We start from the raw sequence: 15,103 nt of genomic DNA, 5'->3' as shown, positions 1-15,103 counted from the left end.
GCGTCTCTTAGAAACTTGTTCTGTACCGAGTTGCCTCAACATTAAGCTCTAGGTATACATCTTTCATAAAAGGCTGAATATCTACAAAGGATGGAACCTTTATACAGCCTTTCTGCAAATAAGCCAGTCTTGTTAAGTGGCGCTATTGTTGTGCAAGGTATGCAATGATTTTCAATCGAAACCACAGCATTTTCCCGAAGATGTGGATGATTGCTGTTGACATTTTGAGGGGCCAGTACATGAGGACTTCTATCCTCAGATCAGAGGAGCTTGCTCTTCTCTTGAAGCATTGTGCAGCAGCCAATCAAAGAGAATAGGTTATGTCATGACATCGGGAGTAAAAGGCAACACAACAGACTACGAATTAAACAGAGTGCGGTCACAAATTGAAGTCAGATTCTCTCGGCATAAAGTAGCACCGCATAATTGCAAAGATGTAAAAATGGCAACAGAGGGACATCTGAGAAAAATCTAGCAGGGCCTCACTGATCTAAGAGGGTCTGGCACGTATGAAGAGTGTCAGCTTTGAGAAGGTGGAGGTGGGAGGATGGGACTACAGGAGATTGACCATGCTGAAGAATTTTTCTACTTTTACTTCTACTTTTTCGGGATACAGCCAGCAAGCCGGCAAGGGGACAAGACTCTAAGAGCCTACAGCTACCAGCGGGGGCAGGAAGTAAGTTTCCCCCTCGGGGGAATCTTTTCATGCCATGTCTTTTATTCCATGTCCCCTTGTTAGTCACACCACCCGGAGGTGACTTCAGGGAATCACCCCCCAAGGAGGGGGCGGGGGGGGGGGGAAATGAAATGAAATGAAATGTTATATTGACGTCTTCAAAAGGACAAAATAACCTATGAGACCAAACTGTTACAAAATTGTGGATCTGATACCATGTCTGATACAAAAAGACTAGAACAAAAATACTAATACTACTAGAATCCATCCTCATCTGCACTCTGGATGTCGAGAGAGTATGGCTCGAATCCTGTGCTGTACTCTTCGTCGATATTGTGTAGAGAGAAATGAAATGACATGAAATGTTATATTAACGTCTTCAGAAGGCCAGAATGACCTATGAGACCAGACAGTTACAATGTGGTGGATCTAATACAAGGTCAGAGTCACAAAAATGACAAAATAAAATGCTATGGAATCTGAAACAGCTAGGTGTGATCTACGCAGATAGGTGGGATAGCTAAATCACAGATCACAAAAGATCCAGCATCAGTCGCTAGCAGATCTCATCAATCTCCTCCATGGAGAGAGAGAGAGAGAGAGAGAGAGAGAGAGAGAGAGAGATGAAATGAAATGAAATGTTATATTAACGTCTTCAAAAGGCCAAAATGACCTATGAGACCAAGAAGTTACAATGCGGTGTATCTGATACCAAGTCAGATTAACAAAATAAATTTTTAAACTAGGGATAACAAGATATAAATGCTACGGAATCCTAAACTAAGCGGATAGGTGTGAAAGGCGAAAGGCGTGAAATGTGTTAACTGAGCAATACAATGTGTAGACAATTTGGGAGGGAAGTAGAGATCCATCTTCATCTGCACTCTGGACGACGAAAAAGTATGGCTCAAATCCTTTGCTGTAGCCTCCTTCGAAACTGTGTAGCTCCTCTTCTCCATCGGGTCGTCTAGATCTCCCTAGCTCCAATGCTCGGTCTATGAGAATGCCAGTAGTGCGAGTAGACCTCTTCACTGTTGGTTGCTCCTCTGTCTGTTCCTCTGGGTGTACAATATCTAGTGTAAAGAAATCTGTGATCTGTCTCTGGGATTGTCTCTCTTCAGCTCTCCTCAATAAAGTTCCTCTATGCCTGTGTAGCTCAAGTATATATAGCCCAAGACATCTCTGATCCTCATAACTCATGACCCTAGATAGAGGACCAAAACCTTCTCTGAATAGACAATGAAAACGGCCTCGTATCTCATAGTACACTGTGCAATGACATATGTAATGTACCTCTGTCTCTGGCTCTAGATGGCATAAGCGGCATATCCTGCTATCTGCTGGTGTCCCTCTGAATCTGCCAGTCTCAATCTTGAGCTGATCTGAGGACGTGCGTATCTGGCCAATGGCACATCGCACACCATGAGAAAGATGCCTGTCCATATAGCTAGGTCGAATCACAAAGCCATCCCCCGTGAGGTGGAGAAAATGCTCTCTATAGAAAGCCATCTTTGTGCCCAACTCCTGTATCGGCTCTATCCATGTCCTCCTCGTGTCCAGCTGGATCAGATCCAAACGAATGAGTCTATTAATCTCTACCCGCGTCAAGGACTTTAAGGGTGCCTGTAGAGAGTATTGAAAAGGAGGCAACCTGTCCATGGTAAAACCATGTGTCTGAAACCATGATGCCATCTATGCATACCAGCATGATGTATCCCCATTAAGAGCTAATTGTCTGGAGGACTCTAGAGCCACCCTGGCATATCTGTCTCTGGTAGTATCCCACAGACTATGTACAAAGGAGACTGATCTAGTAAGCGCCTCAAACTCCATAGGGGAGGCAGCTAATTCCGCTCGAATGATATCATGCGGTACGGAAGCCTTGGCTCTAATCAGCCGAGAGATCATAGATACCAAGGGCTTCTCCATACGCCTCCAACCCTCCTGGCCTACAGAAGGTCCCCAAACCTGCATCCCATATAACATAGTAGAGGCAACCAAAGTATCAAAGAGCCATAACTTTGTCCTAGGTTCCTGGAACTGAACCTGCGAACACATCCTCTCCATTCCTCCCAGAGCCGCACCAGCTCTAGTTAGTCTAGTCTCTGCTGCTCTTCTCAAGGAACATCTCGGCCCAGTAAAGACTACCCCCAGGTAAGTGTATGCATCTGTATACTCCACAATCTCCTGACCATATTTGAAAGTAGGTACTGATCTCCTGACCCATTGTGGTGTGGTGTTAAACACCATAACCTTGGTTTTACCTAGGTTTACACACAATCCACTATCCTCTGCAAAACTGCGTAGTGCATCCAACTGTCGTTGCATACCTTTTGGCGAGTCAGATATCAGCACAATATCATCAGCATATAGCAACAATGGGATCCACATCCCTGCCAGATGTGCACCTCTGTCACCCTCTCTGTCAATGTAATCAGACACCTCATCAACATACATACCAAATAACGTAGGAGACAATGGGCAGCCCTATTTCCCTCCAATAGTAGAGTGAACTAAATCAGATACCCCTTCCGGAGTGCGTACATGTCCCATCACTGATCTGTACAAAGCCATAATCCCCCAAATCACCTCTATGGGCACCCCCATCTCCTGTAGTCTGCGCATCAATCGAGCTCTTGGTACCATGTCAAATGCTTTACGAAAATCCACAAAGCTACAATAGATCCGTCTCCCATGTGCTCTGCCCTACTCAATGATGGCCCTGAGTGTCAGAATATGATCAAGAGTGGAGAAACCCCTCCTAAAGCCGGCTTGACCCTTTGCTCGTACACCCTCGCCCTCTGCCCAATTACTCAAGTGTTGCTCCAGGATAGATGCATACAACCGTGCCAATGTGTGTCCAACCATAATAGTGCGGTAGTTCTCAGGCTCTGTAGGGTCACCAGCCTTGAAGATGGGCACAATATTAGACAACCTCCAAGTCTCAGGTAATCCCTCACACATGGCACGATTGAACAACACTGCGAGAACCTCCATCAGCATATCCCTGGCATGTATAAAGTGCTCCGCTACTGGACCGTCATGATCATATGCCTCCCCGGTCTTCATCCTGTCGATGGCCCTTTGTACCATCTCAAGTGTAAAGAAAGTGCTCGTAGCTGGGCAAGGCTTGGTAGGGTCTGGAAGGGGTTCCTGTCTAGGAACCGTATATAATGATGTCACATATTGGCCCCACACCTCAGGTGAAGTAATCACTAGGGGAAGGGAGTGCTCATGGAAGAGTCGCCATGCCTCTCCTCATTCCCTACTCGAGAACATCTGATGCAAGTCTTGCTCCATCTGAGCTAGGTAAGCTCGCTTCTTTTGTCGCACAAGGCGTCGGAAAGCAATCCGAGACTGTCTGTAAGTGATGACTCCTAAAAGAAGATCCCTCTGAAGCTGGGCTCTCATCTCTCTGCACTCCTCATCATACCAACTATTCTGGGGCATGCTCCCAGAATGTCGTCTCTTGCCCGGCTGAGTGTGTGGGTATGCCACTGATGCAGCCTCATGCAGTGTCTCAATCAGTAAAGTGGTGCACTCCTCCACTGAGAGGCCTCTACCATTTGTGCCAACTGTGCCTTCAAATAGACGGTCCCATATCTCCTCTGAATAAACGAAATCAGTCTCTGGTGTAAATGTATAGCGGGTGTGTGACCTGCCTCCTGATGTCTGGGTTGTACTATACTGAAATTTAACGAATAGTGTCAAGAGAGCATGATCTACTGCTATGCCCACTGGCCGGGCTCCCACTATGAAATCATGAATGCAGGGGACAAAGCTCGGTTGTGTCATAACATAATCCACTATAGTGGCCCCATGTCTATGTGGAAAGCATGTGAAACCGACTGCTCCACGAAATCGTTGTAAGCCATTAAGTATGGCTAATCCATGTGTAGTCGTCATTTCCATGAGGTATCTCCCATACTCCGTTTGCTCTCTGTCATCTGAGCATCTGTCAAGTCCCAACTCGCCCACATCCAACTCTCTAAGCATCTCATCTGAAGTGTCGTAGAAGACTGTCTGCGAGTTGCCCGTTCGGGCATTGAAGTCCCCTAGGAGAATGATATCACCATCCCTAGAAAACTCCCAAATGTCATCAGCTAGGATAGAGAAAGGCGACTGCCCTCTGGATGCGGCATACATTGATGTACTGGGAGGAAAGTAACATATGGCAATATATAGGAATCGACCTGTGTTAGGTCTTAGTCTCACCCACATATATCTAGCATGATCGTCTCTTCGTACAATATGCAGTAATGGTTGTAGTTCCTCTTTGAATAGCACTGCTACTCCTCCTGAACCTCTACTCCCATGCTCTGATCTCGCATTTGTCCTGTGAGCTGTTTCCCATCTGTATCCCACCACATGTGGCATTACCTGTCCAGGGGCCTGATGAGTCTCTGAGAAGAACACAATATCCTTGTCTTTGAAACTCTCCTCAAATGCACCCACGTCCAACCTCATAGACCCATTACAATTCCAGGTAGCCATCTTCAGTGTGGTCCCATAGGTCTCGCACCGTCATGCAGTACGCCGCTCTAAAATCACCACCCGTCCATCTCTGTAGAAGGCTATCTTTCCCTTCTCCCTTGCCCCTGTAATCTCTGGCATTACCTCTCTCATATGTGCAAGCTGTGAGAGAGTCAGGTCATCACCGAGGAAAATACCTGTCTTTTTGAAAGTAGGCCTCTTCCTCAAGAATTCCTTCTTCTCTTCCAACGAGGGAAGAGTAGAATGAGAGCTCTCCCCTTTGAAGACTCTCCCGTGCCATCACTTTTCTTACCTACCCTCCATGCCTTTGTGTTCAAAGGCTTTCTCCATCCCCATCATGGATGTAAGGCTTGTGACCTCTTTCTCCACATTGTTTATGTCCTTGAGACCGGTCACTCTCACATGCAATGCTCGCATCTGCCTTCTTTGTTCCTCTTCGAGAGTCATGTTGATAAGCGTTGGTGTACAAGGAGTTTCTTGACCTTTCCCTTTCTTGGCGACCTCAATCCATTTTTCAGCCTCGTCCGCCTTTTTCTGTGTCCTTGTTATCATCTCCGCCCATGAAGATGTCTTTGCCACACTCAGTTTCTCTTCCTCTGTGCTCATCCTTACCTTGTTCCTTAATTTCCTTGATTTCATCTATTACCGAGGGTTGAAATTCGCCTTCCTCTAGTCCATTGCTTACTCTATCAGCAAGATCCTGTTTAAGGGCTGCGACTTCTTTTTTGAGTACCCATATCTCGACGTTTGGTTTCTCCTGTTTGAGGACTGAGACTTCTTCTTTGAGTGTCTGTATTTCTGCGTTAAGGCTCTCTTTCTCCTTCTTCCACTGTGTGCCTTCATTGAAGACCATCTGAAGGAGGTTGGCCTTCTCCTTCCACCATCCTTCCATCTCTCTTTTCCACTCTTTCATTTCCCTCTCCATCTGCGCCATTCGCTTATTCGTGAGCATGAAGGTTGCCTTTGCTCACGGCTTACAAACAAGTGAGACATTGGCAGCTTCCGTGTCCTGTGCAGAGTCCTCTTCAAGTGTGACAGTTTGTGCAACACCCATTGAGTATTCATGGCCTTGACGTTGATCCATTACGGTGAGGCCCAAAGAATCAGAAAGAGAGAGAGAGAGAGAGATGGTTTGGGGGGGGGGGGGGGGGGGGGGGGGGTTTGCAATAGACAGAGCAGGGGTTGGGGGGGTGCGATAGACAAAGAGGGGGGGGCGCGCGATAGACAGATAGGTTGAGGAGAGGAGTGGGGTTTTTTTTTCTTTTTTTTTGGGGGGGGGGGGGGGGGGGGGGGGGGGGTGCGATAGACAAAAACGGGGGGGCGATAGACTGAGGAGGGAGGGCGCGATAGACAGATGGGGGGGGCGGGGGGCCAATAGACTGAGTAGTGGGGGCACGATAGACAAAGAGGGGGGGGGGGGGTAAGTTAAATTAAATTAAAAGAAAAAAGGGGGGGGGGGGGGGGGGAGGGCCGCGATAGACTGGAGAGTGGGGGTGCGATAGGCAGGGGAGGGTGGGGGGGGGGGAGCGATAGACGGGGAGAGAGGGGGGCCATAGTAACAGGCAATGGCCATTTTTAGGTCTCCGTTCCCCATTCCCGTCCCACTTTCCCGTTCCGGATTCCCGTTCCGTGTTTCAGACGTGAGTATTCGAAACAGGAAATGGCATTTCATGCATGTTGCCGTTCCCCGTTCCCGTTCCGATTTCCCGTTCCAGGTAACTATGAGGGGGGCATCACGATAGAGAGAGGGAGCGGGGCGGTCTTCAAACGGAGGGGGCAGAGAGGGAGCGGAGGCAGCAGGGGAGCGCAAGGGGCATGATATATTAACATCTACAAAAGGCCAAAATGACCTATGAGACCCAACTGATTACAATGATGCATCTAGTACCAGATCTGGGTACAAACAAAGAAAACTACAAAACAAAAACTGAGATAGGAATGCTGCCAACTCATATGGGTGGCTGGTAAGCTGAGCAATGGTATCATGCCACAAAGGTACAGAGTGGGGATAAGTGTCACCATGATACAATATAGCAGTAGCATGAAGCCTATCCTGATCGACACTCTAGGTGTCGTACTAGAATCCTGTGGATCCTCTGCCGCAATCTCCTCCAGTGCTGCGTCGCTCCCCTCCTCAGTCGCGGTGAGAGAGAAATGAAATGAAATGAAATGTTATATTAACGTCTTCAAAAGGCCAAAGTGACCTATGAGACCAAAAAGTTAGAATGTGGTGGATCTGATACAAAGTTAGAGTCAGAGTAACAAGATGACAACAGTGACAAAAATGAGATGACAAATGTCACAATAAAATACTATGGAATCCTAAACTGCTAGGAGTGAACTAAGCAGCTAGCTGGGATGGCTAGATCACAAGAGATCCAGCATCGGTCGCTGGCGGATCGCATCAATCTCCTCCATGGTCAGTAGTCTGACCAGGCGTCGTGCATGTCGAGCCAAAGTGATCCGAATCCTCTGATGCAGCCTCCGTCGATGCTGTGTAGTCCTCCGCAATCGTGGGCGTCTGGATCTTCCTAGCTCAGTCGCTCGGTCGATCAGTGTGCCTCTGGTGTGAGACGACGAGCTCTGCTGTGGTAGTAACTCCTCCGGGTGTCCAGTGGCAGCTCTAAAGAAATATGTGATCTGTCTCTGGGACTAGCTAGCCTCTCCTCTCATCAGGCTCTCTCTGTGTCTGCGTAGCTCGAGCAAAAACAAACCCAAGCATCTCTGATCCTCGTACTGCATGACTCTGGCGAATGGTCCAAAGCCCTCTCTAAACAAGCAATGGAAGCGGCCTCGTATCTCGTAGTAGACGGGGCAGTGGCATGTGTAGTGCAACTCTGTCTCAGGCTCGATGTCACACAGGGGGCATGTCCTAGCCTCTGCTACTACTCCGATGTATCTCCTAGTCTCGATCCGCATCTGGTGTGAAGATGTACGTATCTGGCCGATAGCACATTGTATCCCATGAGACAAGTGGGTGTCCATGTATCTGGGCCTCGTCACAAAACCATCAACCGTAAGCTGGAGGAGATGCTCTCTGTAGAAAGCCATCTTCGTGCCCAGCTCCTGTGCTGGTTGTATCCATGTCCTCCTGGTGTCTAGCTGAGTCAAGTCCTGGCGGATGAGCCCGGTGATCTCGGACTGTGTAAGAGTCAGAGAGGGTGCATCCAGTGAGTACTGGAAGGGAGGCAGTCTGTCTATGCTGAACCCATGCGCCTGAAACCATGATGTCATCTCCCCATACGAGCATGCTGTATCTCCCTGAATGGCTAACTGTCGAGAGGACTCAAGTGCAAGGCGGGCATATCTGTCTCTGGGAAGTTCCCATATGCGGTGTATGAAGGAGACCGATCTGGTGAGCGCTTCAACCACTAGTGGGGGGGCAGCTAGCTCTGCTCGAACAATAGCACGTGGTACTGAGGCCTTGGCTCTAATGAGCCGCGAGATCATAGAGACCAAAGGCTTCTCCATGTCCCCCAATCCATCACTGCGGCCTGTCCTCCCGTGATGATCTAATGAAGGTCCCTAAATCTCAGCTCCATAAAGGAATGCAAAAGCCACCAGAGTGTCAAAGAGCCAGAGCTTCGTCCGAGGCTCGTGAAACTGAACCTGTGAACACATCCTTTCCAATCTACCCAATGCTGCATGGGCTCTGGTCAATCTAGTCTCTACTACCCTCCTCAATGAAAATGCTTGCCCACTAAAAACCACTCCAAGGTAAGTGTAAGCATATGTATATTCCACAGTCTCCTGGCCGTATGTGAATGCTGGCGCTGACCCCCTGATCCACTGTGGGGTGGTATTAAATACCATGACCTTGGTTTTACCAAGGTTGACGGACAAACCACTTTCCTGAGCAAACCTATTCAAAGCATCCAAGTGACGTTGCATCCCCTCTGGAGAGTCGGAGATCAACACAATATCATCAGCATATCACAATAGTGGAATCCATGTCCCTGCCAGCTGTGCACCTCTATCACCATCTCTCTCAATGTAGTCAGAAACCTCATCCACATACATACCAAATAGAGCAGGAGAGAGCGGGCAGCCCTGCTTCACCCCAATAGTGGAGTGAATCGGTGTGGATAGACCCTCTGAGGTGCGTACCTGCCCCACTACTGACCTGTATAATGCCATGACCCCCCAAATGAGCTCTGTGGGTACTCCCATCTGCTTTAATCTGCGCATCAATCTAGCTCTAGGCACTATGCCAAATGCTTTGCGGAAATCCACAAAGCTACAATAGATCCGTCTCCCACGCGATCTACCCTCCTCAATGATGGCTCTGAGTGTCAAGATATGGTCAAGAGTAGAAAAACCCCTCCTGAACCCTGCCTGCCCGGCTGCGCGTATCCCCTCCCTCTCTGCCCATCTACTCAGCTGCTGCTCAAGAATAGATGCGTACAACCGTGCCAATGTGTGTCCAATCATGATAGTGCGATAATTCCCAGGCTCCATAGGGTCTCCCGACTTGAAGATAGGTACAATAGTAGATAGGCTCCTAGTATCCGGCAAGCCCTCACACATGGCACGGTTAAACATCACTGCTAGAAGCTCTGCTAGTAGATCTCTGGCATGCGTGAAATGCTCAGCCACTAAACCATCATGATCGTATGCTCTCCCAGTCCTCATCCTGTCAATGGCCTTCCTCACCATCTCTGCGGTGAAAAAAGCACATGTGTGTGGGCATGGATCGGGAGGAGCGGGAAGGGGGGGCTGCTCAGGAACTGTGTACAGAGATGATGCGTACTAGCCCTAGTCCTCTGTAGAAGTGATGGCGGGGGGGGGGGGGGGAGAGTGCTCCTGAAAGAGGCGCCATGCCTCACGTGAGTCCCAACTCAAGAACAGCGGATATAGATCCTGCTCTAGCCGAGCCAAAAATGCCCTCTTCTTCCGCCGCACTAGGCGTCGGAAGTCAATCTGTGACTGTCTGTGAGTGATGTCCCCCAAAAGCACCTCCCTCTGGAGTCTAGCTCTAGTGTCCCGGCATTCCTCATCATACCAACTGTTCTGGGGCATGCTCCCCGAACGACGTCTCTGCTCAGGCTGGGTATGTGGGTATGCCTCTGCTGCTGTATCATGTAGTGTCTGTGTCAATATAGTAGTAAGCTCCTCCAGAGGTCGCCCTGGCTCCTCTGTGCATAGGCGTCTGTAGATCCGATCTATGTATACAGAGTCTGTCTCCCGCATGAAGGTGTAGTGAGTAGGGGCTGCTGTCCGTAGCCTGTGTGCTACACTAAACTGAAAAGAGATGGTCATTGACACAAGAGCATGATCCACTGCCATACCAACAGGTCTGGGTCCAACCGTGAGATCCTGGATACTAGAGATAAGGCTCGGCTGTGCCATGATATAATCCACTGTGCTGGCTCCATGTCTGTGTGGAAAGCATGTAAAACCCCCTGAAGCGGGAAATCTCTGTAGGCCATTCAAGATGGCAAATCCACGTGCCGTCCCCATGTCTATCAAGTGTCGTCCATACTCAATGTGTTCTCCATCTTGTGATAGTCTGGATAGGCCTGTCTCTGCAACATCCAGCTCTCTCAACATCTCCTCTGAAGTATGATAAAATACTGTCTGATGATGAGCAAACCTAGCATTGAAATCCCCTAGAATGATGATGTCACCATCTCTAGAGAACTCCCATATGTCATCATCCAAAATAGAGAAAGGGGATTGTCCTCTGGGTGGTGCATACACTGACGTGCTCGGGGGAAGGTAGCAAATAGCAATGTAAAGATATCTGTCTGTCTCTGCTCTCAGTCTCACCCACATGTACCTAGCTTGCTCATCTCTGCGGGCTATATGTATCAGTGGCTGCAACTCCTCCCTGAATAACACTGCCACTCCTCCTGATCCTCACCCTCTGCGCTCTGATCGTGTCTCCTGTCTATAGGCAGTCTCCCATCTATATTCACTAATGTGAGGCATAGATTGCCCAGGGGCCTGATGTGTCTCAGAGTAGAAGACGATGTCTCTTCCCCTGAAACTATCCTCAAAGGCGCCCACATCAAGTCGCATAGATCCATTACAAATCCACGTGGCAACTTTGAGGGTGGTCCCATGGGTCTCGCACCGTCATGTGGAGCGCCACTCTACAATCACAACCCGGCCATCTCTGTAGAAGGCTGTCTTTCCCTTCTCCCTTGCCGCTCGAATCTCTGGCATTACCTCTCTCATATGCGCAAGCTGTGTGAGAGTGAGGTCATCTCCAAGGAATATGCCCGTTTTCTTTAGTGTAGGACGCTTCTTCAAGAAGTCCTTCTTTGCCTCCATGGATGGGAAACGGATGATTAGAGCTCTCCCTTTTGAAGTCTCCCCATTGCCTTGTGTCTTCTTCCCCACCCTCCATGCCTTTGTATGAGTAGCCTCACTACCCATCATGCGGAGAAGTTCTTCAACTTCCCCTTCCACCTCATCTCGGTCTTTTAGACCGGTTACTCTTATATGCAAAGCTCTAGTTTTCCTTCGTTGTTCTTCCTCTAGAGTCGTTGATGATTATAGGAGTGGGGACAGATGTGGTTTCTTTCCCTTTGCCTTTCTTAACGACTTCTATCCACTTCTCGGCCTCATCCGCCTTCTTTTGTGTCTTCGTGATCACATCCATCCACGAAGACGTCTTTACCATCTTTTGTTTCTCCTCCTCTTTGATCATCTGTACCTGCTCTTTGATGACCTTGATTTCCTCTACTACCGAAGGCTGGAATTCCCCCTCCTCTAGTCCACTGCTCGCTCTATCAGCAAGTTCTCGCTTGAGAGCTGAGACCTCTTCTTTAAGTGCTTTGGAGTCCGCCTTAAGTGCTTGTAGCTCTGCGTGCAAGTCTTCTTTCTCTTTCTTCCACTGCGCGCCTTCGTTGAGAAACATTTGAAGAAGGTTGGCCTTTTCTTTCCACCATCCCTCCATATCTGCTTTCCAGTCTTTCATCTCCCTCTCCATTTGTGTAATCCGCTTGTTTGTAAGCACAAAGGTTGCCTTCGGATGGGGCTTACATACCGGCGAAGCAGTCATGACCTCCATCAAAAATACAAATGCACTTCTGCCAAGTCAACCCACTATGTCCACATCACACATACATCCCTGTCCCGCATAATGCATACATGTGTGTTCCCCATATCAATCGTACATTTTTGAGATTTTCCTTTTCTGCAAATTTCTGTCAATGCTGAAATTTATGTAATTCTGAAATTTATGCAATTCTGAAATTCTGAAATTTCCCTGCAGGTCTGCAACTCGTGAAAAATGTAAATGTAAATTCTGTATTTTCTAATTCTGCAGGCCTGAGTAAATTTTGCAGGTCTGAAAAATTTCAGGTGTGGCTGCCCGCTATCTGCCCTGTAATGCACCTGCGGGCTTTGGGAGGGAGGGGGGGGGGGGGGGGGGGGGGGGCGCTGTCCAGCCACGAGTAGGGGGGGCAACGTACTGTCAAACCAGGAGGTGGGGTGCGGGAAACGCAGTCCAGCTGACCACACGTTGCTGTGAGAGAGTAAGCGCGCTGTTGTTCTGCTGAGAGAGAGAGCGTGGGGCTGAGTGGGATGAGTGGGCAGCACTCAACAGAGCAGTAGGTGACGTGAGGGGCTGCAGCAGGTGGCGTGAGGGGGTGCAGCAGTCCACGCGCTAGAGAGAGAGAGAGAGAGAGAGAGAGAGAGAGAGAGAGAGAGAAATGAAATGTTATATTAACGTCTTCAAAAAGGCCAGAATGACCTATGAGACCAAACTAATACAAAAGTGGTGAATCTGTTACAATGTCTGCGTACCTTAGTACTAAAGTACTAAGTGTGAAAAGTGTGAAAGTGTGAAAGTGTGAAAATAAATGTAAAAACTAAATACAAAGTATTAAATAAACTTCTTAGGAGCATTCTGGGTGTCTGGCTAGAATGCTTCTAATCCTTTGTTGTAGTCTCCTCCGATGAAGTGTGCTTCTCCATCTCGGTCGTGATCGTCTCGATTTCCTAAGCTCAATCGCCCTGCCAATGAGGGTGCCTTTGGTATGAATGTGGGTACTCCTTTGTGCTGGCTGCTGGCCTCTTGCTTCTCCTTCCACCCCTGCTTCTCTCGATCCGAAGAAATCTGTGATCTGCCTCTCAGGCTGTAGTGCTCTTTGTCTTCTCATTAGATTATCTCTGTGCCGATGTAGTTCCAGTAGGTACAAACCTAAGCATCTTTGATCTTGGTATTGCATGACTCTATCTAGAGGTCCAAAGCCTTCCTTAAATAGGCAATGGAAACGCCCACGTATCTCATAGTATACAGTGCAATGGCATATGTAGTGTAATTCTGTCTCCGGCTCCATTCCGCATAACTTGCAAATTCTGCTCAGGTGGGATCCCCCTAAATCTGCCAAATTCAATTTCCAGCTGGTGTGAGGATGTACGAATCTGACCAATAGCACATCTCAAACCATGAGACAGGTGAGTATCCATGTAGCTCAGGCGAATCACAAATCCATCTTCAGATAGCTGTAGGAAGTTCTCTTTGTAGTCGGCCATCTTCGTGCCCAATTCTTGTGTAGGGTCTACCCATGTCCTCTTAGTATCCAACTGTATAAGATCCTGATGGATGATTTTATTAATCTCCGTTTGTGTAATTGCCAGTGATGGAGCCTCAAGAGAGTATTGGAAGGGGGGTAATCTTTCCATATTGAACCCGTGTCTCTGAAACCACGAGGACAGTTGCGCATACCAGCATGATGTATCCCCTTTCATTGCTAATTGTCGAGAGGATTCGAGGGCCAGTCTAGTATATCTGCAATTATTTGTATCCCACAAACCATGTATAAAGGACACTGATCTGGTAAGAGCTTCAATTTCTATCGGAGGGGCAGCTAGTTCCGCTCGGGTAATCGCGTGTGGTACAGAGGCCTTGGCTCTAATCATTCGGGAAATCATAGATACCAAAGGTCTCTCCATTGACTTCCAATTATCCTGATCCACAGATGGTCCCCAAATCTGGACCCCATAAAGCATAGCCGAAGCCACCACGGTATCAAAGAGCCAAAGTTTTGTTCGTGGTTCCTGAAACTGCACTTGTGAACACATTCTCTCCAACCCTCCCAAGGCCGCAGAGGCTTTGGACAATCTAGCATCCGCTGCTTTCTTAAGAGTAAACTTCGGTCCTGCAAATACCACACCAAGGTATGTGTATGCATCTCTGTACTCTACTGTATCCTGGCCATATGCAAATGTAGGTGCCGATCTCCTAACCCACTGCGGTGTGGTGTTAAACACCATAACTTTGGTTTTACCCAGGTTTACCGACAATCCACTGTCCTCCGCAAATTTATGTAATGCATCTAGCTGCCTCTGCATTCCATCTGGTGATTCTGCTATCAATACAATATCATCTGCATACAACAACAAAGGGATCCATGACCCTGCAAGTTGAGCACCTCTGTCACCTCTCTATCAATGTAATCTGATACCTCATCTCTGTACATACCAAATAAAGTAGGGGACAGTGGCATCCCTGCTTTACTCCAACGGTGGAATGAACAATGTCGGAATCCCCTTCTGGAGTAAAACATAACCAGTTATTGCCCGTATAAGGCCATGATCCCCCAAATAATCTCTTTGGGGACCATTGACTCTTGCATCCTGCGCATCAATCTGGCCCTTGGTACTGTATCAAAAGCTTTCCGAAAATCCACAAAGCAACAATACATCCTTCTCCCGCTTGCTCTTCCTTCCTCAATAATGGCTCTGAGCGTAAGAATATGATCTAAAGTGGAATGACCCCTCCTGAATCCAGCTTGTCCCGTTGCCCTTATGCCCTCATTCTCTGCCCATCTACTCAATTTTTGTTCAAGAATGGATGCGCACAGTCGGGTCAATGTGTGACCTACCATAATGGTACGGTAGTTCCCAGGTATCATAGGATCCCCTGATTTGAAAATAGGTACGATAGTAGATAATTTCCAAGATTCAGGTAATCCTTCA

At 48.1% G+C, this 15,103-nt stretch overlaps 1 protein-coding gene across 5 annotated transcripts in view; it reads right to left on the bottom strand.

Moving 5' to 3' along the window:
- The window catches only part of LOC147432788 (binding protein), a 252,004-nt gene that overhangs the window by 129,109 nt on the left and 107,792 nt on the right, over window positions 1–15,103 (bottom strand). The gene's annotated exons all lie outside the window — the stretch shown is intronic.

The sequence above is a fragment of the Adiantum capillus-veneris genome, chromosome 20 (genome assembly GCF_014529385.1).
Source record: "Adiantum capillus-veneris isolate H3 chromosome 20, ASM1452938v2, whole genome shotgun sequence".
Lineage (NCBI taxonomy): Eukaryota > Viridiplantae > Streptophyta > Polypodiopsida > Polypodiales > Pteridaceae > Adiantum > Adiantum capillus-veneris.
This window is presented reverse-complemented; position numbering and strand designations above follow the sequence as displayed.